Source organism: Ambystoma mexicanum, chromosome 11, assembly GCF_040938575.1.
Source record: "Ambystoma mexicanum isolate Mex_15411 chromosome 11, UKY_AmexF1_1, whole genome shotgun sequence".
NCBI classification, from domain to species: Eukaryota; Metazoa; Chordata; class Amphibia; order Caudata; family Ambystomatidae; genus Ambystoma; species Ambystoma mexicanum.
The window spans coordinates 1,179,854,356-1,179,881,651 of record NC_090934.1 but is presented as its reverse complement, the minus strand read 5'-3'; the positions used below and the strand labels follow the sequence as shown (position 1 = coordinate 1,179,881,651).

The 27,296-nt window shown below is 51.0% G+C and overlaps 21 non-coding genes across 21 annotated transcripts; all 21 read right to left on the bottom strand.

Moving 5' to 3' along the window:
• Positions 1-907: 907 nt before the first annotated feature.
• TRNAL-CAG (transfer RNA leucine (anticodon CAG)) lies at positions 908-990 on the bottom strand. The gene has a single exon. It is a non-coding gene; the product is annotated as a tRNA-Leu (tRNA).
• A 1,580-nt stretch (positions 991-2,570) lies between these two features.
• TRNAL-CAG (transfer RNA leucine (anticodon CAG)) lies at positions 2,571-2,653 on the bottom strand. The gene has a single exon. It is a non-coding gene; the product is annotated as a tRNA-Leu (tRNA).
• A 1,580-nt stretch (positions 2,654-4,233) lies between these two features.
• Positions 4,234-4,316, bottom strand: TRNAL-CAG (transfer RNA leucine (anticodon CAG)). The gene has a single exon. It is a non-coding gene; the product is annotated as a tRNA-Leu (tRNA).
• A 1,580-nt stretch (positions 4,317-5,896) lies between these two features.
• TRNAL-CAG (transfer RNA leucine (anticodon CAG)) lies at positions 5,897-5,979 on the bottom strand. The gene has a single exon. It is a non-coding gene; the product is annotated as a tRNA-Leu (tRNA).
• A 1,580-nt stretch (positions 5,980-7,559) lies between these two features.
• Positions 7,560-7,642, bottom strand: TRNAL-CAG (transfer RNA leucine (anticodon CAG)). Its single transcript has one exon. It is a non-coding gene; the product is annotated as a tRNA-Leu (tRNA).
• A 1,580-nt stretch (positions 7,643-9,222) lies between these two features.
• On the bottom strand, positions 9,223-9,305 carry TRNAL-CAG (transfer RNA leucine (anticodon CAG)). Its single transcript has one exon. It is a non-coding gene; the product is annotated as a tRNA-Leu (tRNA).
• Positions 9,306-10,885: 1,580 nt separating this feature from the next.
• On the bottom strand, positions 10,886-10,968 carry TRNAL-CAG (transfer RNA leucine (anticodon CAG)). Its single transcript has one exon. It is a non-coding gene; the product is annotated as a tRNA-Leu (tRNA).
• Positions 10,969-11,450: 482 nt separating this feature from the next.
• TRNAL-CAG (transfer RNA leucine (anticodon CAG)) lies at positions 11,451-11,533 on the bottom strand. The gene has a single exon. It is a non-coding gene; the product is annotated as a tRNA-Leu (tRNA).
• Positions 11,534-12,563: 1,030 nt separating this feature from the next.
• TRNAL-CAG (transfer RNA leucine (anticodon CAG)) lies at positions 12,564-12,646 on the bottom strand. Its single transcript has one exon. It is a non-coding gene; the product is annotated as a tRNA-Leu (tRNA).
• A 1,580-nt stretch (positions 12,647-14,226) lies between these two features.
• Positions 14,227-14,309, bottom strand: TRNAL-CAG (transfer RNA leucine (anticodon CAG)). The gene has a single exon. It is a non-coding gene; the product is annotated as a tRNA-Leu (tRNA).
• Positions 14,310-15,889: 1,580 nt separating this feature from the next.
• On the bottom strand, positions 15,890-15,972 carry TRNAL-CAG (transfer RNA leucine (anticodon CAG)). Its single transcript has one exon. It is a non-coding gene; the product is annotated as a tRNA-Leu (tRNA).
• Positions 15,973-16,454: 482 nt separating this feature from the next.
• Positions 16,455-16,537, bottom strand: TRNAL-CAG (transfer RNA leucine (anticodon CAG)). The gene has a single exon. It is a non-coding gene; the product is annotated as a tRNA-Leu (tRNA).
• Positions 16,538-17,567: 1,030 nt separating this feature from the next.
• On the bottom strand, positions 17,568-17,650 carry TRNAL-CAG (transfer RNA leucine (anticodon CAG)). The gene has a single exon. It is a non-coding gene; the product is annotated as a tRNA-Leu (tRNA).
• A 1,580-nt stretch (positions 17,651-19,230) lies between these two features.
• Positions 19,231-19,313, bottom strand: TRNAL-CAG (transfer RNA leucine (anticodon CAG)). The gene has a single exon. It is a non-coding gene; the product is annotated as a tRNA-Leu (tRNA).
• A 482-nt stretch (positions 19,314-19,795) lies between these two features.
• TRNAL-CAG (transfer RNA leucine (anticodon CAG)) lies at positions 19,796-19,878 on the bottom strand. Its single transcript has one exon. It is a non-coding gene; the product is annotated as a tRNA-Leu (tRNA).
• Positions 19,879-20,908: 1,030 nt separating this feature from the next.
• Positions 20,909-20,991, bottom strand: TRNAL-CAG (transfer RNA leucine (anticodon CAG)). Its single transcript has one exon. It is a non-coding gene; the product is annotated as a tRNA-Leu (tRNA).
• Positions 20,992-22,571: 1,580 nt separating this feature from the next.
• Positions 22,572-22,654, bottom strand: TRNAL-CAG (transfer RNA leucine (anticodon CAG)). The gene has a single exon. It is a non-coding gene; the product is annotated as a tRNA-Leu (tRNA).
• Positions 22,655-23,136: 482 nt separating this feature from the next.
• On the bottom strand, positions 23,137-23,219 carry TRNAL-CAG (transfer RNA leucine (anticodon CAG)). The gene has a single exon. It is a non-coding gene; the product is annotated as a tRNA-Leu (tRNA).
• Positions 23,220-24,249: 1,030 nt separating this feature from the next.
• TRNAL-CAG (transfer RNA leucine (anticodon CAG)) lies at positions 24,250-24,332 on the bottom strand. Its single transcript has one exon. It is a non-coding gene; the product is annotated as a tRNA-Leu (tRNA).
• Positions 24,333-25,912: 1,580 nt separating this feature from the next.
• TRNAL-CAG (transfer RNA leucine (anticodon CAG)) lies at positions 25,913-25,995 on the bottom strand. The gene has a single exon. It is a non-coding gene; the product is annotated as a tRNA-Leu (tRNA).
• Positions 25,996-26,477: 482 nt separating this feature from the next.
• Positions 26,478-26,560, bottom strand: TRNAL-CAG (transfer RNA leucine (anticodon CAG)). The gene has a single exon. It is a non-coding gene; the product is annotated as a tRNA-Leu (tRNA).
• Positions 26,561-27,296: the final 736 nt, after the last annotated feature.

Genomic DNA, 27,296 nt, shown 5'->3' with positions numbered 1-27,296 from the left:
GGCAGGGCAGCACTCATACAACGACTACTGGCACAGACGTGCAGGGTTCAATCCCTATGTACAGCAGCTACTTGTCACAAGCACACATGAGTCTTTCATGTTTCTGCAGAACGGTGCTGCCTGCCACCTGTTAACAGACACGAGCAACTACACCTCAGGAAATAGGAAGGCAGGAGGCGGGCTGGTTTATGCAAATAAAAGCATGCACTGTGTCCAACCCTTCAGGAGGTTCAGGCAGTGTGCTAGAGCCTTCTTGGTCACAAGAGGTTGGGCACTAGTGCCGGGGAGCCTGTTTAGGCTGAAAGGACTGTGTATGGGCCGGCCTGATCTCCCTGTACTCCTGCACAGGACTCACTCTAAATTACAGGGCTAAAGAGTTCTGCCAGCAAAGCCTATATACAATGGCCGTTCGTGGCCGTTCGGGGCCGTTTGGGCAGGCAGGTGGTTGGTTGGGCAGAGGGCGAGGAGGAAGAACTGTGTTCACTCCTCTGCCTGCCTTTTTACCTCTCGCTTCCCCCCACTCACTCCTCCATCTGCCTCCCACTATGTCACACTAACTTTCCACCTGACCCCCATTTCAAATAGGTCACTTCATTCCAACTAGGCCCAGTGAAAAGGACAAGACGTTGGGTTCTTTATGCATTTTTTCCAAAGACAAAATGCCGCGCTGCGCCCATTTGCAAGTCCACAAAGCTAGCACAGTCCTAAGACGGTTTTTCATTTAAGCACTGTAGTACACCTGCCAAAAGGGCAGTCAAGCATTCCAGGACCAACTGCAGACCTAGCTGGAGGACGGGAGTGTGTGGAGCAAGCTCCAACTCCATCTCCCTGTTCCAGAAATCCGTGGCCGGCAGTTATAGGAAGCGTGGAATGCAATCACATGAAAAGTAAAAACCCATTTCAGGCATGTCAGAAGTGGGATTCGAACCCACGCCTCCAGAGGAGACTGCGACCTGAACGCAGCGCCTTAGACCACTCGGCCATCCTGACTCTGCCTTAGGCGCTCGCCTGAATCGGCTTAGAGGCTATGTTGGCAAGTCTTTGACCACACTTAAATCCTCTTGGATTTCCTAAAATGTCTCCACAGTCTGCCAGGAATATACTCTCGCGCATCCCACCCACCCCTCCTAACCCACCACCCTCCCCATCCATTTTAAAAATGTCACTTCATTCCCACTAGGCCCAGTTAAAAGGACAACACATTGGGTTCTTTATGCATTTTTTCCAAAGGCAAAATGTCGCGGTGCGCCCGTTTGCATGTCCACAAGGCCGGCCCAGTCCAAAGATGGTTTTTCACTGGAGTTCACTTTCCCAAAAAAGAAGCGAGGAAATACAGGAAGCACTGGAAATCAACCATGAGGCCTGCAGTGCGTGCTCCAACTCCATCTCCCTGTTCCAGAAAGCCTTGGCCAGCAGTTATAGGACGCCTGGAATGTTACAATCAAATGAAAAGAAAAAATCTGTTACAGACATGTCAGAGGTGGGATTCGAACCCACTGCGACCTGAACGCAGCGCCTTAGACCACTCGGCCATCCTGACTCTGCCGTTTGCACCCCTCAGATGCGGCTTAGAGGCAATGTTGGAAAGTCTCAAAGACCACCCGCCTAAAATCCTCTCCTATTGCATTAAAGTCTCCAAATTCCTCCCAAAAGAATAATCACAGGCAGGGCAGCACTCATACAACGACTACTGGCACAGACGTGCAGGGTTCAATCCCTATGTACAGCAGCTACTTGTCACAAGCACACATGAGTCTTTCATGTTTCTGCAGAACGGTGCTGCCTGCCACCTGTTAACAGACACGAGCAACTACACCTCAGGAAATAGGAAGGCAGGAGGCGGGCTGGTTTATGCAAATAAAAGCATGCACTGTGTCCAACCCTTCAGGAGGTTCAGGCAGTGTGCTAGAGCCTTCTTGGTCACAAGAGGTTGGGCACTAGTGCCGGGGAGCCTGTTTAGGCTGAAAGGACTGTGTATGGGCCGGCCTGATCTCCCTGTACTCCTGCACAGGACTCACTCTAAATTACAGGGCTAAAGAGTTCTGCCAGCAAAGCCTATATACAATGGCCGTTCGTGGCCGTTCGGGGCCGTTTGGGCAGGCAGGTGGTTGGTTGGGCAGAGGGCGAGGAGGAAGAACTGTGTTCACTCCTCTGCCTGCCTTTTTACCTCTCGCTTCCCCCCACTCACTCCTCCATCTGCCTCCCACTATGTCACACTAACTTTCCACCTGACCCCCATTTCAAATAGGTCACTTCATTCCAACTAGGCCCAGTGAAAAGGACAAGACGTTGGGTTCTTTATGCATTTTTTCCAAAGACAAAATGCCGCGCTGCGCCCATTTGCAAGTCCACAAAGCTAGCACAGTCCTAAGACGGTTTTTCATTTAAGCACTGTAGTACACCTGCCAAAAGGGCAGTCAAGCATTCCAGGACCAACTGCAGACCTAGCTGGAGGACGGGAGTGTGTGGAGCAAGCTCCAACTCCATCTCCCTGTTCCAGAAATCCGTGGCCGGCAGTTATAGGAAGCGTGGAATGCAATCACATGAAAAGTAAAAACCCATTTCAGGCATGTCAGAAGTGGGATTCGAACCCACGCCTCCAGAGGAGACTGCGACCTGAACGCAGCGCCTTAGACCACTCGGCCATCCTGACTCTGCCTTAGGCGCTCGCCTGAATCGGCTTAGAGGCTATGTTGGCAAGTCTTTGACCACACTTAAATCCTCTTGGATTTCCTAAAATGTCTCCACAGTCTGCCAGGAATATACTCTCGCGCATCCCACCCACCCCTCCTAACCCACCACCCTCCCCATCCATTTTAAAAATGTCACTTCATTCCCACTAGGCCCAGTTAAAAGGACAACACATTGGGTTCTTTATGCATTTTTTCCAAAGGCAAAATGTCGCGGTGCGCCCGTTTGCATGTCCACAAGGCCGGCCCAGTCCAAAGATGGTTTTTCACTGGAGTTCACTTTCCCAAAAAAGAAGCGAGGAAATACAGGAAGCACTGGAAATCAACCATGAGGCCTGCAGTGCGTGCTCCAACTCCATCTCCCTGTTCCAGAAAGCCTTGGCCAGCAGTTATAGGACGCCTGGAATGTTACAATCAAATGAAAAGAAAAAATCTGTTACAGACATGTCAGAGGTGGGATTCGAACCCACTGCGACCTGAACGCAGCGCCTTAGACCACTCGGCCATCCTGACTCTGCCGTTTGCACCCCTCAGATGCGGCTTAGAGGCAATGTTGGAAAGTCTCAAAGACCACCCGCCTAAAATCCTCTCCTATTGCATTAAAGTCTCCAAATTCCTCCCAAAAGAATAATCACAGGCAGGGCAGCACTCATACAACGACTACTGGCACAGACGTGCAGGGTTCAATCCCTATGTACAGCAGCTACTTGTCACAAGCACACATGAGTCTTTCATGTTTCTGCAGAACGGTGCTGCCTGCCACCTGTTAACAGACACGAGCAACTACACCTCAGGAAATAGGAAGGCAGGAGGCGGGCTGGTTTATGCAAATAAAAGCATGCACTGTGTCCAACCCTTCAGGAGGTTCAGGCAGTGTGCTAGAGCCTTCTTGGTCACAAGAGGTTGGGCACTAGTGCCGGGGAGCCTGTTTAGGCTGAAAGGACTGTGTATGGGCCGGCCTGATCTCCCTGTACTCCTGCACAGGACTCACTCTAAATTACAGGGCTAAAGAGTTCTGCCAGCAAAGCCTATATACAATGGCCGTTCGTGGCCGTTCGGGGCCGTTTGGGCAGGCAGGTGGTTGGTTGGGCAGAGGGCGAGGAGGAAGAACTGTGTTCACTCCTCTGCCTGCCTTTTTACCTCTCGCTTCCCCCCACTCACTCCTCCATCTGCCTCCCACTATGTCACACTAACTTTCCACCTGACCCCCATTTCAAATAGGTCACTTCATTCCAACTAGGCCCAGTGAAAAGGACAAGACGTTGGGTTCTTTATGCATTTTTTCCAAAGACAAAATGCCGCGCTGCGCCCATTTGCAAGTCCACAAAGCTAGCACAGTCCTAAGACGGTTTTTCATTTAAGCACTGTAGTACACCTGCCAAAAGGGCAGTCAAGCATTCCAGGACCAACTGCAGACCTAGCTGGAGGACGGGAGTGTGTGGAGCAAGCTCCAACTCCATCTCCCTGTTCCAGAAATCCGTGGCCGGCAGTTATAGGAAGCGTGGAATGCAATCACATGAAAAGTAAAAACCCATTTCAGGCATGTCAGAAGTGGGATTCGAACCCACGCCTCCAGAGGAGACTGCGACCTGAACGCAGCGCCTTAGACCACTCGGCCATCCTGACTCTGCCTTAGGCGCTCGCCTGAATCGGCTTAGAGGCTATGTTGGCAAGTCTTTGACCACACTTAAATCCTCTTGGATTTCCTAAAATGTCTCCACAGTCTGCCAGGAATATACTCTCGCGCATCCCACCCACCCCTCCTAACCCACCACCCTCCCCATCCATTTTAAAAATGTCACTTCATTCCCACTAGGCCCAGTTAAAAGGACAACACATTGGGTTCTTTATGCATTTTTTCCAAAGGCAAAATGTCGCGGTGCGCCCGTTTGCATGTCCACAAGGCCGGCCCAGTCCAAAGATGGTTTTTCACTGGAGTTCACTTTCCCAAAAAAGAAGCGAGGAAATACAGGAAGCACTGGAAATCAACCATGAGGCCTGCAGTGCGTGCTCCAACTCCATCTCCCTGTTCCAGAAAGCCTTGGCCAGCAGTTATAGGACGCCTGGAATGTTACAATCAAATGAAAAGAAAAAATCTGTTACAGACATGTCAGAGGTGGGATTCGAACCCACTGCGACCTGAACGCAGCGCCTTAGACCACTCGGCCATCCTGACTCTGCCGTTTGCACCCCTCAGATGCGGCTTAGAGGCAATGTTGGAAAGTCTCAAAGACCACCCGCCTAAAATCCTCTCCTATTGCATTAAAGTCTCCAAATTCCTCCCAAAAGAATAATCACAGGCAGGGCAGCACTCATACAACGACTACTGGCACAGACGTGCAGGGTTCAATCCCTATGTACAGCAGCTACTTGTCACAAGCACACATGAGTCTTTCATGTTTCTGCAGAACGGTGCTGCCTGCCACCTGTTAACAGACACGAGCAACTACACCTCAGGAAATAGGAAGGCAGGAGGCGGGCTGGTTTATGCAAATAAAAGCATGCACTGTGTCCAACCCTTCAGGAGGTTCAGGCAGTGTGCTAGAGCCTTCTTGGTCACAAGAGGTTGGGCACTAGTGCCGGGGAGCCTGTTTAGGCTGAAAGGACTGTGTATGGGCCGGCCTGATCTCCCTGTACTCCTGCACAGGACTCACTCTAAATTACAGGGCTAAAGAGTTCTGCCAGCAAAGCCTATATACAATGGCCGTTCGTGGCCGTTCGGGGCCGTTTGGGCAGGCAGGTGGTTGGTTGGGCAGAGGGCGAGGAGGAAGAACTGTGTTCACTCCTCTGCCTGCCTTTTTACCTCTCGCTTCCCCCCACTCACTCCTCCATCTGCCTCCCACTATGTCACACTAACTTTCCACCTGACCCCCATTTCAAATAGGTCACTTCATTCCAACTAGGCCCAGTGAAAAGGACAAGACGTTGGGTTCTTTATGCATTTTTTCCAAAGACAAAATGCCGCGCTGCGCCCATTTGCAAGTCCACAAAGCTAGCACAGTCCTAAGACGGTTTTTCATTTAAGCACTGTAGTACACCTGCCAAAAGGGCAGTCAAGCATTCCAGGACCAACTGCAGACCTAGCTGGAGGACGGGAGTGTGTGGAGCAAGCTCCAACTCCATCTCCCTGTTCCAGAAATCCGTGGCCGGCAGTTATAGGAAGCGTGGAATGCAATCACATGAAAAGTAAAAACCCATTTCAGGCATGTCAGAAGTGGGATTCGAACCCACGCCTCCAGAGGAGACTGCGACCTGAACGCAGCGCCTTAGACCACTCGGCCATCCTGACTCTGCCTTAGGCGCTCGCCTGAATCGGCTTAGAGGCTATGTTGGCAAGTCTTTGACCACACTTAAATCCTCTTGGATTTCCTAAAATGTCTCCACAGTCTGCCAGGAATATACTCTCGCGCATCCCACCCACCCCTCCTAACCCACCACCCTCCCCATCCATTTTAAAAATGTCACTTCATTCCCACTAGGCCCAGTTAAAAGGACAACACATTGGGTTCTTTATGCATTTTTTCCAAAGGCAAAATGTCGCGGTGCGCCCGTTTGCATGTCCACAAGGCCGGCCCAGTCCAAAGATGGTTTTTCACTGGAGTTCACTTTCCCAAAAAAGAAGCGAGGAAATACAGGAAGCACTGGAAATCAACCATGAGGCCTGCAGTGCGTGCTCCAACTCCATCTCCCTGTTCCAGAAAGCCTTGGCCAGCAGTTATAGGACGCCTGGAATGTTACAATCAAATGAAAAGAAAAAATCTGTTACAGACATGTCAGAGGTGGGATTCGAACCCACTGCGACCTGAACGCAGCGCCTTAGACCACTCGGCCATCCTGACTCTGCCGTTTGCACCCCTCAGATGCGGCTTAGAGGCAATGTTGGAAAGTCTCAAAGACCACCCGCCTAAAATCCTCTCCTATTGCATTAAAGTCTCCAAATTCCTCCCAAAAGAATAATCACAGGCAGGGCAGCACTCATACAACGACTACTGGCACAGACGTGCAGGGTTCAATCCCTATGTACAGCAGCTACTTGTCACAAGCACACATGAGTCTTTCATGTTTCTGCAGAACGGTGCTGCCTGCCACCTGTTAACAGACACGAGCAACTACACCTCAGGAAATAGGAAGGCAGGAGGCGGGCTGGTTTATGCAAATAAAAGCATGCACTGTGTCCAACCCTTCAGGAGGTTCAGGCAGTGTGCTAGAGCCTTCTTGGTCACAAGAGGTTGGGCACTAGTGCCGGGGAGCCTGTTTAGGCTGAAAGGACTGTGTATGGGCCGGCCTGATCTCCCTGTACTCCTGCACAGGACTCACTCTAAATTACAGGGCTAAAGAGTTCTGCCAGCAAAGCCTATATACAATGGCCGTTCGTGGCCGTTCGGGGCCGTTTGGGCAGGCAGGTGGTTGGTTGGGCAGAGGGCGAGGAGGAAGAACTGTGTTCACTCCTCTGCCTGCCTTTTTACCTCTCGCTTCCCCCCACTCACTCCTCCATCTGCCTCCCACTATGTCACACTAACTTTCCACCTGACCCCCATTTCAAATAGGTCACTTCATTCCAACTAGGCCCAGTGAAAAGGACAAGACGTTGGGTTCTTTATGCATTTTTTCCAAAGACAAAATGCCGCGCTGCGCCCATTTGCAAGTCCACAAAGCTAGCACAGTCCTAAGACGGTTTTTCATTTAAGCACTGTAGTACACCTGCCAAAAGGGCAGTCAAGCATTCCAGGACCAACTGCAGACCTAGCTGGAGGACGGGAGTGTGTGGAGCAAGCTCCAACTCCATCTCCCTGTTCCAGAAATCCGTGGCCGGCAGTTATAGGAAGCGTGGAATGCAATCACATGAAAAGTAAAAACCCATTTCAGGCATGTCAGAAGTGGGATTCGAACCCACGCCTCCAGAGGAGACTGCGACCTGAACGCAGCGCCTTAGACCACTCGGCCATCCTGACTCTGCCTTAGGCGCTCGCCTGAATCGGCTTAGAGGCTATGTTGGCAAGTCTTTGACCACACTTAAATCCTCTTGGATTTCCTAAAATGTCTCCACAGTCTGCCAGGAATATACTCTCGCGCATCCCACCCACCCCTCCTAACCCACCACCCTCCCCATCCATTTTAAAAATGTCACTTCATTCCCACTAGGCCCAGTTAAAAGGACAACACATTGGGTTCTTTATGCATTTTTTCCAAAGGCAAAATGTCGCGGTGCGCCCGTTTGCATGTCCACAAGGCCGGCCCAGTCCAAAGATGGTTTTTCACTGGAGTTCACTTTCCCAAAAAAGAAGCGAGGAAATACAGGAAGCACTGGAAATCAACCATGAGGCCTGCAGTGCGTGCTCCAACTCCATCTCCCTGTTCCAGAAAGCCTTGGCCAGCAGTTATAGGACGCCTGGAATGTTACAATCAAATGAAAAGAAAAAATCTGTTACAGACATGTCAGAGGTGGGATTCGAACCCACTGCGACCTGAACGCAGCGCCTTAGACCACTCGGCCATCCTGACTCTGCCGTTTGCACCCCTCAGATGCGGCTTAGAGGCAATGTTGGAAAGTCTCAAAGACCACCCGCCTAAAATCCTCTCCTATTGCATTAAAGTCTCCAAATTCCTCCCAAAAGAATAATCACAGGCAGGGCAGCACTCATACAACGACTACTGGCACAGACGTGCAGGGTTCAATCCCTATGTACAGCAGCTACTTGTCACAAGCACACATGAGTCTTTCATGTTTCTGCAGAACGGTGCTGCCTGCCACCTGTTAACAGACACGAGCAACTACACCTCAGGAAATAGGAAGGCAGGAGGCGGGCTGGTTTATGCAAATAAAAGCATGCACTGTGTCCAACCCTTCAGGAGGTTCAGGCAGTGTGCTAGAGCCTTCTTGGTCACAAGAGGTTGGGCACTAGTGCCGGGGAGCCTGTTTAGGCTGAAAGGACTGTGTATGGGCCGGCCTGATCTCCCTGTACTCCTGCACAGGACTCACTCTAAATTACAGGGCTAAAGAGTTCTGCCAGCAAAGCCTATATACAATGGCCGTTCGTGGCCGTTCGGGGCCGTTTGGGCAGGCAGGTGGTTGGTTGGGCAGAGGGCGAGGAGGAAGAACTGTGTTCACTCCTCTGCCTGCCTTTTTACCTCTCGCTTCCCCCCACTCACTCCTCCATCTGCCTCCCACTATGTCACACTAACTTTCCACCTGACCCCCATTTCAAATAGGTCACTTCATTCCAACTAGGCCCAGTGAAAAGGACAAGACGTTGGGTTCTTTATGCATTTTTTCCAAAGACAAAATGCCGCGCTGCGCCCATTTGCAAGTCCACAAAGCTAGCACAGTCCTAAGACGGTTTTTCATTTAAGCACTGTAGTACACCTGCCAAAAGGGCAGTCAAGCATTCCAGGACCAACTGCAGACCTAGCTGGAGGACGGGAGTGTGTGGAGCAAGCTCCAACTCCATCTCCCTGTTCCAGAAATCCGTGGCCGGCAGTTATAGGAAGCGTGGAATGCAATCACATGAAAAGTAAAAACCCATTTCAGGCATGTCAGAAGTGGGATTCGAACCCACGCCTCCAGAGGAGACTGCGACCTGAACGCAGCGCCTTAGACCACTCGGCCATCCTGACTCTGCCTTAGGTGCTCGCCTGAATCGGCTTAGAGGCTATGTTGGCAAGTCTTTGACCACACTTAAATCCTCTTGGATTTCCTAAAATGTCTCCACAGTCTGCCAGGAATATACTCTCGCGCATCCCACCCACCCCTCCTAACCCACCACCCTCCCCATCCATTTTAAAAATGTCACTTCATTCCCACTAGGCCCAGTTAAAAGGACAACACATTGGGTTCTTTATGCATTTTTTCCAAAGGCAAAATGTCGCGGTGCGCCCGTTTGCATGTCCACAAGGCCGGCCCAGTCCAAAGATGGTTTTTCACTGGAGTTCACTTTCCCAAAAAAGAAGCGAGGAAATACAGGAAGCACTGGAAATCAACCATGAGGCCTGCAGTGCGTGCTCCAACTCCATCTCCCTGTTCCAGAAAGCCTTGGCCAGCAGTTATAGGACGCCTGGAATGTTACAATCAAATGAAAAGAAAAAATCTGTTACAGACATGTCAGAGGTGGGATTCGAACCCACTGCGACCTGAACGCAGCGCCTTAGACCACTCGGCCATCCTGACTCTGCCGTTTGCACCCCTCAGATGCGGCTTAGAGGCAATGTTGGAAAGTCTCAAAGACCACCCGCCTAAAATCCTCTCCTATTGCATTAAAGTCTCCAAATTCCTCCCAAAAGAATAATCACAGGCAGGGCAGCACTCATACAACGACTACTGGCACAGACGTGCAGGGTTCAATCCCTATGTACAGCAGCTACTTGTCACAAGCACACATGAGTCTTTCATGTTTCTGCAGAACGGTGCTGCCTGCCACCTGTTAACAGACACGAGCAACTACACCTCAGGAAATAGGAAGGCAGGAGGCGGGCTGGTTTATGCAAATAAAAGCATGCACTGTGTCCAACCCTTCAGGAGGTTCAGGCAGTGTGCTAGAGCCTTCTTGGTCACAAGAGGTTGGGCACTAGTGCCGGGGAGCCTGTTTAGGCTGAAAGGACTGTGTATGGGCCGGCCTGATCTCCCTGTACTCCTGCACAGGACTCACTCTAAATTACAGGGCTAAAGAGTTCTGCCAGCAAAGCCTATATACAATGGCCGTTCGTGGCCGTTCGGGGCCGTTTGGGCAGGCAGGTGGTTGGTTGGGCAGAGGGCGAGGAGGAAGAACTGTGTTCACTCCTCTGCCTGCCTTTTTACCTCTCGCTTCCCCCCACTCACTCCTCCATCTGCCTCCCACTATGTCACACTAACTTTCCACCTGACCCCCATTTCAAATAGGTCACTTCATTCCAACTAGGCCCAGTGAAAAGGACAAGACGTTGGGTTCTTTATGCATTTTTTCCAAAGACAAAATGCCGCGCTGCGCCCATTTGCAAGTCCACAAAGCTAGCACAGTCCTAAGACGGTTTTTCATTTAAGCACTGTAGTACACCTGCCAAAAGGGCAGTCAAGCATTCCAGGACCAACTGCAGACCTAGCTGGAGGACGGGAGTGTGTGGAGCAAGCTCCAACTCCATCTCCCTGTTCCAGAAATCCGTGGCCGGCAGTTATAGGAAGCGTGGAATGCAATCACATGAAAAGTAAAAACCCATTTCAGGCATGTCAGAAGTGGGATTCGAACCCACGCCTCCAGAGGAGACTGCGACCTGAACGCAGCGCCTTAGACCACTCGGCCATCCTGACTCTGCCTTAGGCGCTCGCCTGAATCGGCTTAGAGGCTATGTTGGCAAGTCTTTGACCACACTTAAATCCTCTTGGATTTCCTAAAATGTCTCCACAGTCTGCCAGGAATATACTCTCGCGCATCCCACCCACCCCTCCTAACCCACCACCCTCCCCATCCATTTTAAAAATGTCACTTCATTCCCACTAGGCCCAGTTAAAAGGACAACACATTGGGTTCTTTATGCATTTTTTCCAAAGGCAAAATGTCGCGGTGCGCCCGTTTGCATGTCCACAAGGCCGGCCCAGTCCAAAGATGGTTTTTCACTGGAGTTCACTTTCCCAAAAAAGAAGCGAGGAAATACAGGAAGCACTGGAAATCAACCATGAGGCCTGCAGTGCGTGCTCCAACTCCATCTCCCTGTTCCAGAAAGCCTTGGCCAGCAGTTATAGGACGCCTGGAATGTTACAATCAAATGAAAAGAAAAAATCTGTTACAGACATGTCAGAGGTGGGATTCGAACCCACGCCTCCAGCGGAGACTGCGACCTGAACGCAGCGCCTTAGACCACTCGGCCATCCTGACTCTGCCGTTTGCACCCCTCAGATGCGGCTTAGAGGCAATGTTGGAAAGTCTCAAAGACCACCCGCCTAAAATCCTCTCCTATTGCATTAAAGTCTCCAAATTCCTCCCAAAAGAATAATCACAGGCAGGGCAGCACTCATACAACGACTACTGGCACAGACGTGCAGGGTTCAATCCCTATGTACAGCAGCTACTTGTCACAAGCACACATGAGTCTTTCATGTTTCTGCAGAACGGTGCTGCCTGCCACCTGTTAACAGACACGAGCAACTACACCTCAGGAAATAGGAAGGCAGGAGGCGGGCTGGTTTATGCAAATAAAAGCATGCACTGTGTCCAACCCTTCAGGAGGTTCAGGCAGTGTGCTAGAGCCTTCTTGGTCACAAGAGGTTGGGCACTAGTGCCGGGGAGCCTGTTTAGGCTGAAAGGACTGTGTATGGGCCGGCCTGATCTCCCTGTACTCCTGCACAGGACTCACTCTAAATTACAGGGCTAAAGAGTTCTGCCAGCAAAGCCTATATACAATGGCCGTTCGTGGCCGTTCGGGGCCGTTTGGGCAGGCAGGTGGTTGGTTGGGCAGAGGGCGAGGAGGAAGAACTGTGTTCACTCCTCTGCCTGCCTTTTTACCTCTCGCTTCCCCCCACTCACTCCTCCATCTGCCTCCCACTATGTCACACTAACTTTCCACCTGACCCCCATTTCAAATAGGTCACTTCATTCCAACTAGGCCCAGTGAAAAGGACAAGACGTTGGGTTCTTTATGCATTTTTTCCAAAGACAAAATGCCGCGCTGCGCCCATTTGCAAGTCCACAAAGCTAGCACAGTCCTAAGACGGTTTTTCATTTAAGCACTGTAGTACACCTGCCAAAAGGGCAGTCAAGCATTCCAGGACCAACTGCAGACCTAGCTGGAGGACGGGAGTGTGTGGAGCAAGCTCCAACTCCATCTCCCTGTTCCAGAAATCCGTGGCCGGCAGTTATAGGAAGCGTGGAATGCAATCACATGAAAAGTAAAAACCCATTTCAGGCATGTCAGAAGTGGGATTCGAACCCACGCCTCCAGAGGAGACTGCGACCTGAACGCAGCGCCTTAGACCACTCGGCCATCCTGACTCTGCCTTAGGCGCTCGCCTGAATCGGCTTAGAGGCTATGTTGGCAAGTCTTTGACCACACTTAAATCCTCTTGGATTTCCTAAAATGTCTCCACAGTCTGCCAGGAATATACTCTCGCGCATCCCACCCACCCCTCCTAACCCACCACCCTCCCCATCCATTTTAAAAATGTCACTTCATTCCCACTAGGCCCAGTTAAAAGGACAACACATTGGGTTCTTTATGCATTTTTTCCAAAGGCAAAATGTCGCGGTGCGCCCGTTTGCATGTCCACAAGGCCGGCCCAGTCCAAAGATGGTTTTTCACTGGAGTTCACTTTCCCAAAAAAGAAGCGAGGAAATACAGGAAGCACTGGAAATCAACCATGAGGCCTGCAGTGCGTGCTCCAACTCCATCTCCCTGTTCCAGAAAGCCTTGGCCAGCAGTTATAGGACGCCTGGAATGTTACAATCAAATGAAAAGAAAAAATCTGTTACAGACATGTCAGAGGTGGGATTCGAACCCACTGCGACCTGAACGCAGCGCCTTAGACCACTCGGCCATCCTGACTCTGCCGTTTGCACCCCTCAGATGCGGCTTAGAGGCAATGTTGGAAAGTCTCAAAGACCACCCGCCTAAAATCCTCTCCTATTGCATTAAAGTCTCCAAATTCCTCCCAAAAGAATAATCACAGGCAGGGCAGCACTCATACAACGACTACTGGCACAGACGTGCAGGGTTCAATCCCTATGTACAGCAGCTACTTGTCACAAGCACACATGAGTCTTTCATGTTTCTGCAGAACGGTGCTGCCTGCCACCTGTTAACAGACACGAGCAACTACACCTCAGGAAATAGGAAGGCAGGAGGCGGGCTGGTTTATGCAAATAAAAGCATGCACTGTGTCCAACCCTTCAGGAGGTTCAGGCAGTGTGCTAGAGCCTTCTTGGTCACAAGAGGTTGGGCACTAGTGCCGGGGAGCCTGTTTAGGCTGAAAGGACTGTGTATGGGCCGGCCTGATCTCCCTGTACTCCTGCACAGGACTCACTCTAAATTACAGGGCTAAAGAGTTCTGCCAGCAAAGCCTATATACAATGGCCGTTCGTGGCCGTTCGGGGCCGTTTGGGCAGGCAGGTGGTTGGTTGGGCAGAGGGCGAGGAGGAAGAACTGTGTTCACTCCTCTGCCTGCCTTTTTACCTCTCGCTTCCCCCCACTCACTCCTCCATCTGCCTCCCACTATGTCACACTAACTTTCCACCTGACCCCCATTTCAAATAGGTCACTTCATTCCAACTAGGCCCAGTGAAAAGGACAAGACGTTGGGTTCTTTATGCATTTTTTCCAAAGACAAAATGCCGCGCTGCGCCCATTTGCAAGTCCACAAAGCTAGCACAGTCCTAAGACGGTTTTTCATTTAAGCACTGTAGTACACCTGCCAAAAGGGCAGTCAAGCATTCCAGGACCAACTGCAGACCTAGCTGGAGGACGGGAGTGTGTGGAGCAAGCTCCAACTCCATCTCCCTGTTCCAGAAATCCGTGGCCGGCAGTTATAGGAAGCGTGGAATGCAATCACATGAAAAGTAAAAACCCATTTCAGGCATGTCAGAAGTGGGATTCGAACCCACGCCTCCAGAGGAGACTGCGACCTGAACGCAGCGCCTTAGACCACTCGGCCATCCTGACTCTGCCTTAGGCGCTCGCCTGAATCGGCTTAGAGGCTATGTTGGCAAGTCTTTGACCACACTTAAATCCTCTTGGATTTCCTAAAATGTCTCCACAGTCTGCCAGGAATATACTCTCGCGCATCCCACCCACCCCTCCTAACCCACCACCCTCCCCATCCATTTTAAAAATGTCACTTCATTCCCACTAGGCCCAGTTAAAAGGACAACACATTGGGTTCTTTATGCATTTTTTCCAAAGGCAAAATGTCGCGGTGCGCCCGTTTGCATGTCCACAAGGCCGGCCCAGTCCAAAGATGGTTTTTCACTGGAGTTCACTTTCCCAAAAAAGAAGCGAGGAAATACAGGAAGCACTGGAAATCAACCATGAGGCCTGCAGTGCGTGCTCCAACTCCATCTCCCTGTTCCAGAAAGCCTTGGCCAGCAGTTATAGGACGCCTGGAATGTTACAATCAAATGAAAAGAAAAAATCTGTTACAGACATGTCAGAGGTGGGATTCGAACCCACTGCGACCTGAACGCAGCGCCTTAGACCACTCGGCCATCCTGACTCTGCCGTTTGCACCCCTCAGATGCGGCTTAGAGGCAATGTTGGAAAGTCTCAAAGACCACCCGCCTAAAATCCTCTCCTATTGCATTAAAGTCTCCAAATTCCTCCCAAAAGAATAATCACAGGCAGGGCAGCACTCATACAACGACTACTGGCACAGACGTGCAGGGTTCAATCCCTATGTACAGCAGCTACTTGTCACAAGCACACATGAGTCTTTCATGTTTCTGCAGAACGGTGCTGCCTGCCACCTGTTAACAGACACGAGCAACTACACCTCAGGAAATAGGAAGGCAGGAGGCGGGCTGGTTTATGCAAATAAAAGCATGCACTGTGTCCAACCCTTCAGGAGGTTCAGGCAGTGTGCTAGAGCCTTCTTGGTCACAAGAGGTTGGGCACTAGTGCCGGGGAGCCTGTTTAGGCTGAAAGGACTGTGTATGGGCCGGCCTGATCTCCCTGTACTCCTGCACAGGACTCACTCTAAATTACAGGGCTAAAGAGTTCTGCCAGCAAAGCCTATATACAATGGCCGTTCGTGGCCGTTCGGGGCCGTTTGGGCAGGCAGGTGGTTGGTTGGGCAGAGGGCGAGGAGGAAGAACTGTGTTCACTCCTCTGCCTGCCTTTTTACCTCTCGCTTCCCCCCACTCACTCCTCCATCTGCCTCCCACTATGTCACACTAACTTTCCACCTGACCCCCATTTCAAATAGGTCACTTCATTCCAACTAGGCCCAGTGAAAAGGACAAGACGTTGGGTTCTTTATGCATTTTTTCCAAAGACAAAATGCCGCGCTGCGCCCATTTGCAAGTCCACAAAGCTAGCACAGTCCTAAGACGGTTTTTCATTTAAGCACTGTAGTACACCTGCCAAAAGGGCAGTCAAGCATTCCAGGACCAACTGCAGACCTAGCTGGAGGACGGGAGTGTGTGGAGCAAGCTCCAACTCCATCTCCCTGTTCCAGAAATCCGTGGCCGGCAGTTATAGGAAGCGTGGAATGCAATCACATGAAAAGTAAAAACCCATTTCAGGCATGTCAGAAGTGGGATTCGAACCCACGCCTCCAGAGGAGACTGCGACCTGAACGCAGCGCCTTAGACCACTCGGCCATCCTGACTCTGCCTTAGGCGCTCGCCTGAATCGGCTTAGAGGCTATGTTGGCAAGTCTTTGACCACACTTAAATCCTCTTGGATTTCCTAAAATGTCTCCACAGTCTGCCAGGAATATACTCTCGCGCATCCCACCCACCCCTCCTAACCCACCACCCTCCCCATCCATTTTAAAAATGTCACTTCATTCCCACTAGGCCCAGTTAAAAGGACAACACATTGGGTTCTTTATGCATTTTTTCCAAAGGCAAAATGTCGCGGTGCGCCCGTTTGCATGTCCACAAGGCCGGCCCAGTCCAAAGATGGTTTTTCACTGGAGTTCACTTTCCCAAAAAAGAAGCGAGGAAATACAGGAAGCACTGGAAATCAACCATGAGGCCTGCAGTGCGTGCTCCAACTCCATCTCCCTGTTCCAGAAAGCCTTGGCCAGCAGTTATAGGACGCCTGGAATGTTACAATCAAATGAAAAGAAAAAATCTGTTACAGACATGTCAGAGGTGGGATTCGAACCCACGCCTCCAGCGGAGACTGCGACCTGAACGCAGCGCCTTAGACCACTCGGCCATCCTGACTCTGCCGTTTGCACCCCTCAGATGCGGCTTAGAGGCAATGTTGGAAAGTCTCAAAGACCACCCGCCTAAAATCCTCTCCTATTGCATTAAAGTCTCCAAATTCCTCCCAAAAGAATAATCACAGGCAGGGCAGCACTCATACAACGACTACTGGCACAGACGTGCAGGGTTCAATCCCTATGTACAGCAGCTACTTGTCACAAGCACACATGAGTCTTTCATGTTTCTGCAGAACGGTGCTGCCTGCCACCTGTTAACAGACACGAGCAACTACACCTCAGGAAATAGGAAGGCAGGAGGCGGGCTGGTTTATGCAAATAAAAGCATGCACTGTGTCCAACCCTTCAGGAGGTTCAGGCAGTGTGCTAGAGCCTTCTTGGTCACAAGAGGTTGGGCACTAGTGCCGGGGAGCCTGTTTAGGCTGAAAGGACTGTGTATGGGCCGGCCTGATCTCCCTGTACTCCTGCACAGGACTCACTCTAAATTACAGGGCTAAAGAGTTCTGCCAGCAAAGCCTATATACAATGGCCGTTCGTGGCCGTTCGGGGCCGTTTGGGCAGGCAGGTGGTTGGTTGGGCAGAGGGCGAGGAGGAAGAACTGTGTTCACTCCTCTGCCTGCCTTTTTACCTCTCGCTTCCCCCCACTCACTCCTCCATCTGCCTCCCACTATGTCACACTAACTTTCCACCTGACCCCCATTTCAAATAGGTCACTTCATTCCAACTAGGCCCAGTGAAAAGGACAAGACGTTGGGTTCTTTATGCATTTTTTCCAAAGACAAAATGCCGCGCTGCGCCCATTTGCAAGTCCACAAAGCTAGCACAGTCCTAAGACGGTTTTTCATTTAAGCACTGTAGTACACCTGCCAAAAGGGCAGTCAAGCATTCCAGGACCAACTGCAGACCTAGCTGGAGGACGGGAGTGTGTGGAGCAAGCTCCAACTCCATCTCCCTGTTCCAGAAATCCGTGGCCGGCAGTTATAGGAAGCGTGGAATGCAATCACATGAAAAGTAAAAACCCATTTCAGGCATGTCAGAAGTGGGATTCGAACCCACGCCTCCAGAGGAGACTGCGACCTGAACGCAGCGCCTTAGACCACTCGGCCATCCTGACTCTGCCTTAGGCGCTCGCCTGAATCGGCTTAGAGGCTATGTTGGCAAGTCTTTGACCACACTTAAATCCTCTTGGATTTCCTAAAATGTCTCCACAGTCTGCCAGGAATATACTCTCGCGCATCCCACCCACCCCTCCTAACCCACCACCCTCCCCATCCATTTTAAAAATGTCACTTCATTCCCACTAGGCCCAGTTAAAAGGACAACACATTGGGTTCTTTATGCATTTTTTCCAAAGGCAAAATGTCGCGGTGCGCCCGTTTGCATGTCCACAAGGCCGGCCCAGTCCAAAGATGGTTTTTCACTGGAGTTCACTTTCCCAAAAAAGAAGCGAGGAAATACAGGAAGCACTGGAAATCAACCATGAGGCCTGCAGTGCGTGCTCCAACTCCATCTCCCTGTTCCAGAAAGCCTTGGCCAGCAGTTATAGGACGCCTGGAATGTTACAATCAAATGAAAAGAAAAAATCTGTTACAGACATGTCAGAGGTGGGATTCGAACCCACTGCGACCTGAACGCAGCGCCTTAGACCACTCGGCCATCCTGACTCTGCCGTTTGCACCCCTCAGATGCGGCTTAGAGGCAATGTTGGAAAGTCTCAAAGACCACCCGCCTAAAATCCTCTCCTATTGCATTAAAGTCTCCAAATTCCTCCCAAAAGAATAATCACAGGCAGGGCAGCACTCATACAACGACTACTGGCACAGACGTGCAGGGTTCAATCCCTATGTACAGCAGCTACTTGTCACAAGCACACATGAGTCTTTCATGTTTCTGCAGAACGGTGCTGCCTGCCACCTGTTAACAGACACGAGCAACTACACCTCAGGAAATAGGAAGGCAGGAGGCGGGCTGGTTTATGCAAATAAAAGCATGCACTGTGTCCAACCCTTCAGGAGGTTCAGGCAGTGTGCTAGAGCCTTCTTGGTCACAAGAGGTTGGGCACTAGTGCCGGGGAGCCTGTTTAGGCTGAAAGGACTGTGTATGGGCCGGCCTGATCTCCCTGTACTCCTGCACAGGACTCACTCTAAATTACAGGGCTAAAGAGTTCTGCCAGCAAAGCCTATATACAATGGCCGTTCGTGGCCGTTCGGGGCCGTTTGGGCAGGCAGGTGGTTGGTTGGGCAGAGGGCGAGGAGGAAGAACTGTGTTCACTCCTCTGCCTGCCTTTTTACCTCTCGCTTCCCCCCACTCACTCCTCCATCTGCCTCCCACTATGTCACACTAACTTTCCACCTGACCCCCATTTCAAATAGGTCACTTCATTCCAACTAGGCCCAGTGAAAAGGACAAGACGTTGGGTTCTTTATGCATTTTTTCCAAAGACAAAATGCCGCGCTGCGCCCATTTGCAAGTCCACAAAGCTAGCACAGTCCTAAGACGGTTTTTCATTTAAGCACTGTAGTACACCTGCCAAAAGGGCAGTCAAGCATTCCAGGACCAACTGCAGACCTAGCTGGAGGACGGGAGTGTGTGGAGCAAGCTCCAACTCCATCTCCCTGTTCCAGAAATCCGTGGCCGGCAGTTATAGGAAGCGTGGAATGCAATCACATGAAAAGTAAAAACCCATTTCAGGCATGTCAGAAGTGGGATTCGAACCCACGCCTCCAGAGGAGACTGCGACCTGAACGCAGCGCCTTAGACCACTCGGCCATCCTGACTCTGCCTTAGGCGCTCGCCTGAATCGGCTTAGAGGCTATGTTGGCAAGTCTTTGACCACACTTAAATCCTCTTGGATTTCCTAAAATGTCTCCACAGTCTGCCAGGAATATACTCTCGCGCATCCCACCCACCCCTCCTAACCCACCACCCTCCCCATCCATTTTAAAAATGTCACTTCATTCCCACTAGGCCCAGTTAAAAGGACAACACATTGGGTTCTTTATGCATTTTTTCCAAAGGCAAAATGTCGCGGTGCGCCCGTTTGCATGTCCACAAGGCCGGCCCAGTCCAAAGATGGTTTTTCACTGGAGTTCACTTTCCCAAAAAAGAAGCGAGGAAATACAGGAAGCACTGGAAATCAACCATGAGGCCTGCAGTGCGTGCTCCAACTCCATCTCCCTGTTCCAGAAAGCCTTGGCCAGCAGTTATAGGACGCCTGGAATGTTACAATCAAATGAAAAGAAAAAATCTGTTACAGACATGTCAGAGGTGGGATTCGAACCCACGCCTCCAGCGGAGACTGCGACCTGAACGCAGCGCCTTAGACCACTCGGCCATCCTGACTCTGCCGTTTGCACCCCTCAGATGCGGCTTAGAGGCAATGTTGGAAAGTCTCAAAGACCACCCGCCTAAAATCCTCTCCTATTGCATTAAAGTCTCCAAATTCCTCCCAAAAGAATAATCACAGGCAGGGCAGCACTCATACAACGACTACTGGCACAGACGTGCAGGGTTCAATCCCTATGTACAGCAGCTACTTGTCACAAGCACACATGAGTCTTTCATGTTTCTGCAGAACGGTGCTGCCTGCCACCTGTTAACAGACACGAGCAACTACACCTCAGGAAATAGGAAGGCAGGAGGCGGGCTGGTTTATGCAAATAAAAGCATGCACTGTGTCCAACCCTTCAGGAGGTTCAGGCAGTGTGCTAGAGCCTTCTTGGTCACAAGAGGTTGGGCACTAGTGCCGGGGAGCCTGTTTAGGCTGAAAGGACTGTGTATGGGCCGGCCTGATCTCCCTGTACTCCTGCACAGGACTCACTCTAAATTACAGGGCTAAAGAGTTCTGCCAGCAAAGCCTATATACAATGGCCGTTCGTGGCCGTTCGGGGCCGTTTGGGCAGGCAGGTGGTTGGTTGGGCAGAGGGCGAGGAGGAAGAACTGTGTTCACTCCTCTGCCTGCCTTTTTACCTCTCGCTTCCCCCCACTCACTCCTCCATCTGCCTCCCACTATGTCACACTAACTTTCCACCTGACCCCCATTTCAAATAGGTCACTTCATTCCAACTAGGCCCAGTGAAAAGGACAAGACGTTGGGTTCTTTATGCATTTTTTCCAAAGACAAAATGCCGCGCTGCGCCCATTTGCAAGTCCACAAAGCTAGCACAGTCCTAAGACGGTTTTTCATTTAAGCACTGTAGTACACCTGCCAAAAGGGCAGTCAAGCATTCCAGGACCAACTGCAGACCTAGCTGGAGGACGGGAGTGTGTGGAGCAAGCTCCAACTCCATCTCCCTGTTCCAGAAATCCGTGGCCGGCAGTTATAGGAAGCGTGGAATGCAATCACATGAAAAGTAAAAACCCATTTCAGGCATGTCAGAAGTGGGATTCGAACCCACGCCTCCAGAGGAGACTGCGACCTGAACGCAGCGCCTTAGACCACTCGGCCATCCTGACTCTGCCTTAGGCGCTCGCCTGAATCGGCTTAGAGGCTATGTTGGCAAGTCTTTGACCACACTTAAATCCTCTTGGATTTCCTAAAATGTCTCCACAGTCTGCCAGGAATATACTCTCGCGCATCCCACCCACCCCTCCTAACCCACCACCCTCCCCATCCATTTTAAAAATGTCACTTCATTCCCACTAGGCCCAGTTAAAAGGACAACACATTGGGTTCTTTATGCATTTTTTCCAAAGGCAAAATGTCGCGGTGCGCCCGTTTGCATGTCCACAAGGCCGGCCCAGTCCAAAGATGGTTTTTCACTGGAGTTCACTTTCCCAAAAAAGAAGCGAGGAAATACAGGAAGCACTGGAAATCAACCATGAGGCCTGCAGTGCGTGCTCCAACTCCATCTCCCTGTTCCAGAAAGCCTTGGCCAGCAGTTATAGGACGCCTGGAATGTTACAATCAAATGAAAAGAAAAAATCTGTTACAGACATGTCAGAGGTGGGATTCGAACCCACTGCGACCTGAACGCAGCGCCTTAGACCACTCGGCCATCCTGACTCTGCCGTTTGCACCCCTCAGATGCGGCTTAGAGGCAATGTTGGAAAGTCTCAAAGACCACCCGCCTAAAATCCTCTCCTATTGCATTAAAGTCTCCAAATTCCTCCCAAAAGAATAATCACAGGCAGGGCAGCACTCATACAACGACTACTGGCACAGACGTGCAGGGTTCAATCCCTATGTACAGCAGCTACTTGTCACAAGCACACATGAGTCTTTCATGTTTCTGCAGAACGGTGCTGCCTGCCACCTGTTAACAGACACGAGCAACTACACCTCAGGAAATAGGAAGGCAGGAGGCGGGCTGGTTTATGCAAATAAAAGCATGCACTGTGTCCAACCCTTCAGGAGGTTCAGGCAGTGTGCTAGAGCCTTCTTGGTCACAAGAGGTTGGGCACTAGTGCCGGGGAGCCTGTTTAGGCTGAAAGGACTGTGTATGGGCCGGCCTGATCTCCCTGTACTCCTGCACAGGACTCACTCTAAATTACAGGGCTAAAGAGTTCTGCCAGCAAAGCCTATATACAATGGCCGTTCGTGGCCGTTCGGGGCCGTTTGGGCAGGCAGGTGGTTGGTTGGGCAGAGGGCGAGGAGGAAGAACTGTGTTCACTCCTCTGCCTGCCTTTTTACCTCTCGCTTCCCCCCACTCACTCCTCCATCTGCCTCCCACTATGTCACACTAACTTTCCACCTGACCCCCATTTCAAATAGGTCACTTCATTCCAACTAGGCCCAGTGAAAAGGACAAGACGTTGGGTTCTTTATGCATTTTTTCCAAAGACAAAATGCCGCGCTGCGCCCATTTGCAAGTCCACAAAGCTAGCACAGTCCTAAGACGGTTTTTCATTTAAGCACTGTAGTACACCTGCCAAAAGGGCAGTCAAGCATTCCAGGACCAACTGCAGACCTAGCTGGAGGACGGGAGTGTGTGGAGCAAGCTCCAACTCCATCTCCCTGTTCCAGAAATCCGTGGCCGGCAGTTATAGGAAGCGTGGAATGCAATCACATGAAAAGTAAAAACCCATTTCAGGCATGTCAGAAGTGGGATTCGAACCCACGCCTCCAGAGGAGACTGCGACCTGAACGCAGCGCCTTAGACCACTCGGCCATCCTGACTCTGCCTTAGGCGCTCGCCTGAATCGGCTTAGAGGCTATGTTGGCAAGTCTTTGACCACACTTAAATCCTCTTGGATTTCCTAAAATGTCTCCACAGTCTGCCAGGAATATACTCTCGCGCATCCCACCCACCCCTCCTAACCCACCACCCTCCCCATCCATTTTAAAAATGTCACTTCATTCCCACTAGGCCCAGTTAAAAGGACAACACATTGGGTTCTTTATGCATTTTTTCCAAAGGCAAAATGTCGCGGTGCGCCCGTTTGCATGTCCACAAGGCCGGCCCAGTCCAAAGATGGTTTTTCACTGGAGTTCACTTTCCCAAAAAAGAAGCGAGGAAATACAGGAAGCACTGGAAATCAACCATGAGGCCTGCAGTGCGTGCTCCAACTCCATCTCCCTGTTCCAGAAAGCCTTGGCCAGCAGTTATAGGACGCCTGGAATGTTACAATCAAATGAAAAGAAAAAATCTGTTACAGACATGTCAGAGGTGGGATTCGAACCCACGCCTCCAGCGGAGACTGCGACCTGAACGCAGCGCCTTAGACCACTCGGCCATCCTGACTCTGCCGTTTGCACCCCTCAGATGCGGCTTAGAGGCAATGTTGGAAAGTCTCAAAGACCACCCGCCTAAAATCCTCTCCTATTGCATTAAAGTCTCCAAATTCCTCCCAAAAGAATAATCACAGGCAGGGCAGCACTCATACAACGACTACTGGCACAGACGTGCAGGGTTCAATCCCTATGTACAGCAGCTACTTGTCACAAGCACACATGAGTCTTTCATGTTTCTGCAGAACGGTGCTGCCTGCCACCTGTTAACAGACACGAGCAACTACACCTCAGGAAATAGGAAGGCAGGAGGCGGGCTGGTTTATGCAAATAAAAGCATGCACTGTGTCCAACCCTTCAGGAGGTTCAGGCAGTGTGCTAGAGCCTTCTTGGTCACAAGAGGTTGGGCACTAGTGCCGGGGAGCCTGTTTAGGCTGAAAGGACTGTGTATGGGCCGGCCTGATCTCCCTGTACTCCTGCACAGGACTCACTCTAAATTACAGGGCTAAAGAGTTCTGCCAGCAAAGCCTATATACAATGGCCGTTCGTGGCCGTTCGGGGCCGTTTGGGCAGGCAGGTGGTTGGTTGGGCAGAGGGCGAGGAGGAAGAACTGTGTTCACTCCTCTGCCTGCCTTTTTACCTCTCGCTTCCCCCCACTCACTCCTCCATCTGCCTCCCACTATGTCACACTAACTTTCCACCTGACCCCCATTTCAAATAGGTCACTTCATTCCAACTAGGCCCAGTGAAAAGGACAAGACGTTGGGTTCTTTATGCATTTTTTCCAAAGACAAAATGCCGCGCTGCGCCCATTTGCAAGTCCACAAAGCTAGCACAGTCCTAAGACGGTTTTTCATTTAAGCACTGTAGTACACCTGCCAAAAGGGCAGTCAAGCATTCCAGGACCAACTGCAGACCTAGCTGGAGGACGGGAGTGTGTGGAGCAAGCTCCAACTCCATCTCCCTGTTCCAGAAATCCGTGGCCGGCAGTTATAGGAAGCGTGGAATGCAATCACATGAAAAGTAAAAACCCATTTCAGGCATGTCAGAAGTGGGATTCGAACCCACGCCTCCAGAGGAGACTGCGACCTGAACGCAGCGCCTTAGACCACTCGGCCATCCTGACTCTGCCTTAGGCGCTCGCCTGAATCGGCTTAGAGGCTATGTTGGCAAGTCTTTGACCACACTTAAATCCTCTTGGATTTCCTAAAATGTCTCCACAGTCTGCCAGGAATATACTCTCGCGCATCCCACCCACCCCTCCTAACCCACCACCCTCCCCATCCATTTTAAAAATGTCACTTCATTCCCACTAGGCCCAGTTAAAAGGACAACACATTGGGTTCTTTATGCATTTTTTCCAAAGGCAAAATGTCGCGGTGCGCCCGTTTGCATGTCCACAAGGCCGGCCCAGTCCAAAGATGGTTTTTCACTGGAGTTCACTTTCCCAAAAAAGAAGCGAGGAAATACAGGAAGCACTGGAAATCAACCATGAGGCCTGCAGTGCGTGCTCCAACTCCATCTCCCTGTTCCAGAAAGCCTTGGCCAGCAGTTATAGGACGCCTGGAATGTTACAATCAAATGAAAAGAAAAAATCTGTTACAGACATGTCAGAGGTGGGATTCGAACCCACTGCGACCTGAACGCAGCGCCTTAGACCACTCGGCCATCCTGACTCTGCCGTTTGCACCCCTCAGATGCGGCTTAGAGGCAATGTTGGAAAGTCTCAAAGACCACCCGCCTAAAATCCTCTCCTATTGCATTAAAGTCTCCAAATTCCTCCCAAAAGAATAATCACAGGCAGGGCAGCACTCATACAACGACTACTGGCACAGACGTGCAGGGTTCAATCCCTATGTACAGCAGCTACTTGTCACAAGCACACATGAGTCTTTCATGTTTCTGCAGAACGGTGCTGCCTGCCACCTGTTAACAGACACGAGCAACTACACCTCAGGAAATAGGAAGGCAGGAGGCGGGCTGGTTTATGCAAATAAAAGCATGCACTGTGTCCAACCCTTCAGGAGGTTCAGGCAGTGTGCTAGAGCCTTCTTGGTCACAAGAGGTTGGGCACTAGTGCCGGGGAGCCTGTTTAGGCTGAAAGGACTGTGTATGGGCCGGCCTGATCTCCCTGTACTCCTGCACAGGACTCACTCTAAATTACAGGGCTAAAGAGTTCTGCCAGCAAAGCCTATATACAATGGCCGTTCGTGGCCGTTCGGGGCCGTTTGGGCAGGCAGGTGGTTGGTTGGGCAGAGGGCGAGGAGGAAGAACTGTGTTCACTCCTCTGCCTGCCTTTTTACCTCTCGCTTCCCCCCACTCACTCCTCCATCTGCCTCCCACTATGTCACACTAACTTTCCACCTGACCCCCATTTCAAATAGGTCACTTCATTCCAACTAGGCCCAGTGAAAAGGACAAGACGTTGGGTTCTTTATGCATTTTTTCCAAAGACAAAATGCCGCGCTGCGCCCATTTGCAAGTCCACAAAGCTAGCACAGTCCTAAGACGGTTTTTCATTTAAGCACTGTAGTACACCTGCCAAAAGGGCAGTCAAGCATTCCAGGACCAACTGCAGACCTAGCTGGAGGACGGGAGTGTGTGGAGCAAGCTCCAACTCCATCTCCCTGTTCCAGAAATCCGTGGCCGGCAGTTATAGGAAGCGTGGAATGCAATCACATGAAAAGTAAAAACCCATTTCAGGCATGTCAGAAGTGGGATTCGAACCCACGCCTCCAGAGGAGACTGCGACCTGAACGCAGCGCCTTAGACCACTCGGCCATCCTGACTCTGCCTTAGGCGCTCGCCTGAATCGGCTTAGAGGCTATGTTGGCAAGTCTTTGACCACACTTAAATCCTCTTGGATTTCCTAAAATGTCTCCACAGTCTGCCAGGAATATACTCTCGCGCATCCCACCCACCCCTCCTAACCCACCACCCTCCCCATCCATTTTAAAAATGTCACTTCATTCCCACTAGGCCCAGTTAAAAGGACAACACATTGGGTTCTTTAAGCATTTTTTCCAAAGGCAAAATGTCGCGGTGCGCCCGTTTGCATGTCCACAAGGCCGGCCCAGTCCAAAGATGGTTTTTCACTGGAGTTCACTTTCCCAAAAAAGAAGCGAGGAAATACAGGAAGCACTGGAAATCAACCATGAGGCCTGCAGTGCGTGCTCCAACTCCATCTCCCTGTTCCAGAAAGCCTTGGCCAGCAGTTATAGGACGCCTGGAATGTTACAATCAAATGAAAAGAAAAAATCTGTTACAGACATGTCAGAGGTGGGATTCGAACCCACGCCTCCAGCGGAGACTGCGACCTGAACGCAGCGCCTTAGACCACTCGGCCATCCTGACTCTGCCGTTTGCACCCCTCAGATGCGGCTTAGAGGCAATGTTGGAAAGTCTCAAAGACCACCCGCCTAAAATCCTCTCCTATTGCATTAAAGTCTCCAAATTCCTCCCAAAAGAATAATCACAGGCAGGGCAGCACTCATACAACGACTACTGGCACAGACGTGCAGGGTTCAATCCCTATGTACAGCAGCTACTTGTCACAAGCACACATGAGTCTTTCATGTTTCTGCAGAACGGTGCTGCCTGCCACCTGTTAACAGACACGAGCAACTACACCTCAGGAAATAGGAAGGCAGGAGGCGGGCTGGTTTATGCAAATAAAAGCATGCACTGTGTCCAACCCTTCAGGAGGTTCAGGCAGTGTGCTAGAGCCTTCTTGGTCACAAGAGGTTGGGCACTAGTGCCGGGGAGCCTGTTTAGGCTGAAAGGACTGTGTATGGGCCGGCCTGATCTCCCTGTACTCCTGCACAGGACTCACTCTAAATTACAGGGCTAAAGAGTTCTGCCAGCAAAGCCTATATACAATGGCCGTTCGTGGCCGTTCGGGGCCGTTTGGGCAGGCAGGTGGTTGGTTGGGCAGAGGGCGAGGAGGAAGAACTGTGTTCACTCCTCTGCCTGCCTTTTTACCTCTCGCTTCCCCCCACTCACTCCTCCATCTGCCTCCCACTATGTCACACTAACTTTCCACCTGACCCCCATTTCAAATAGGTCACTTCATTCCAACTAGGCCCAGTGA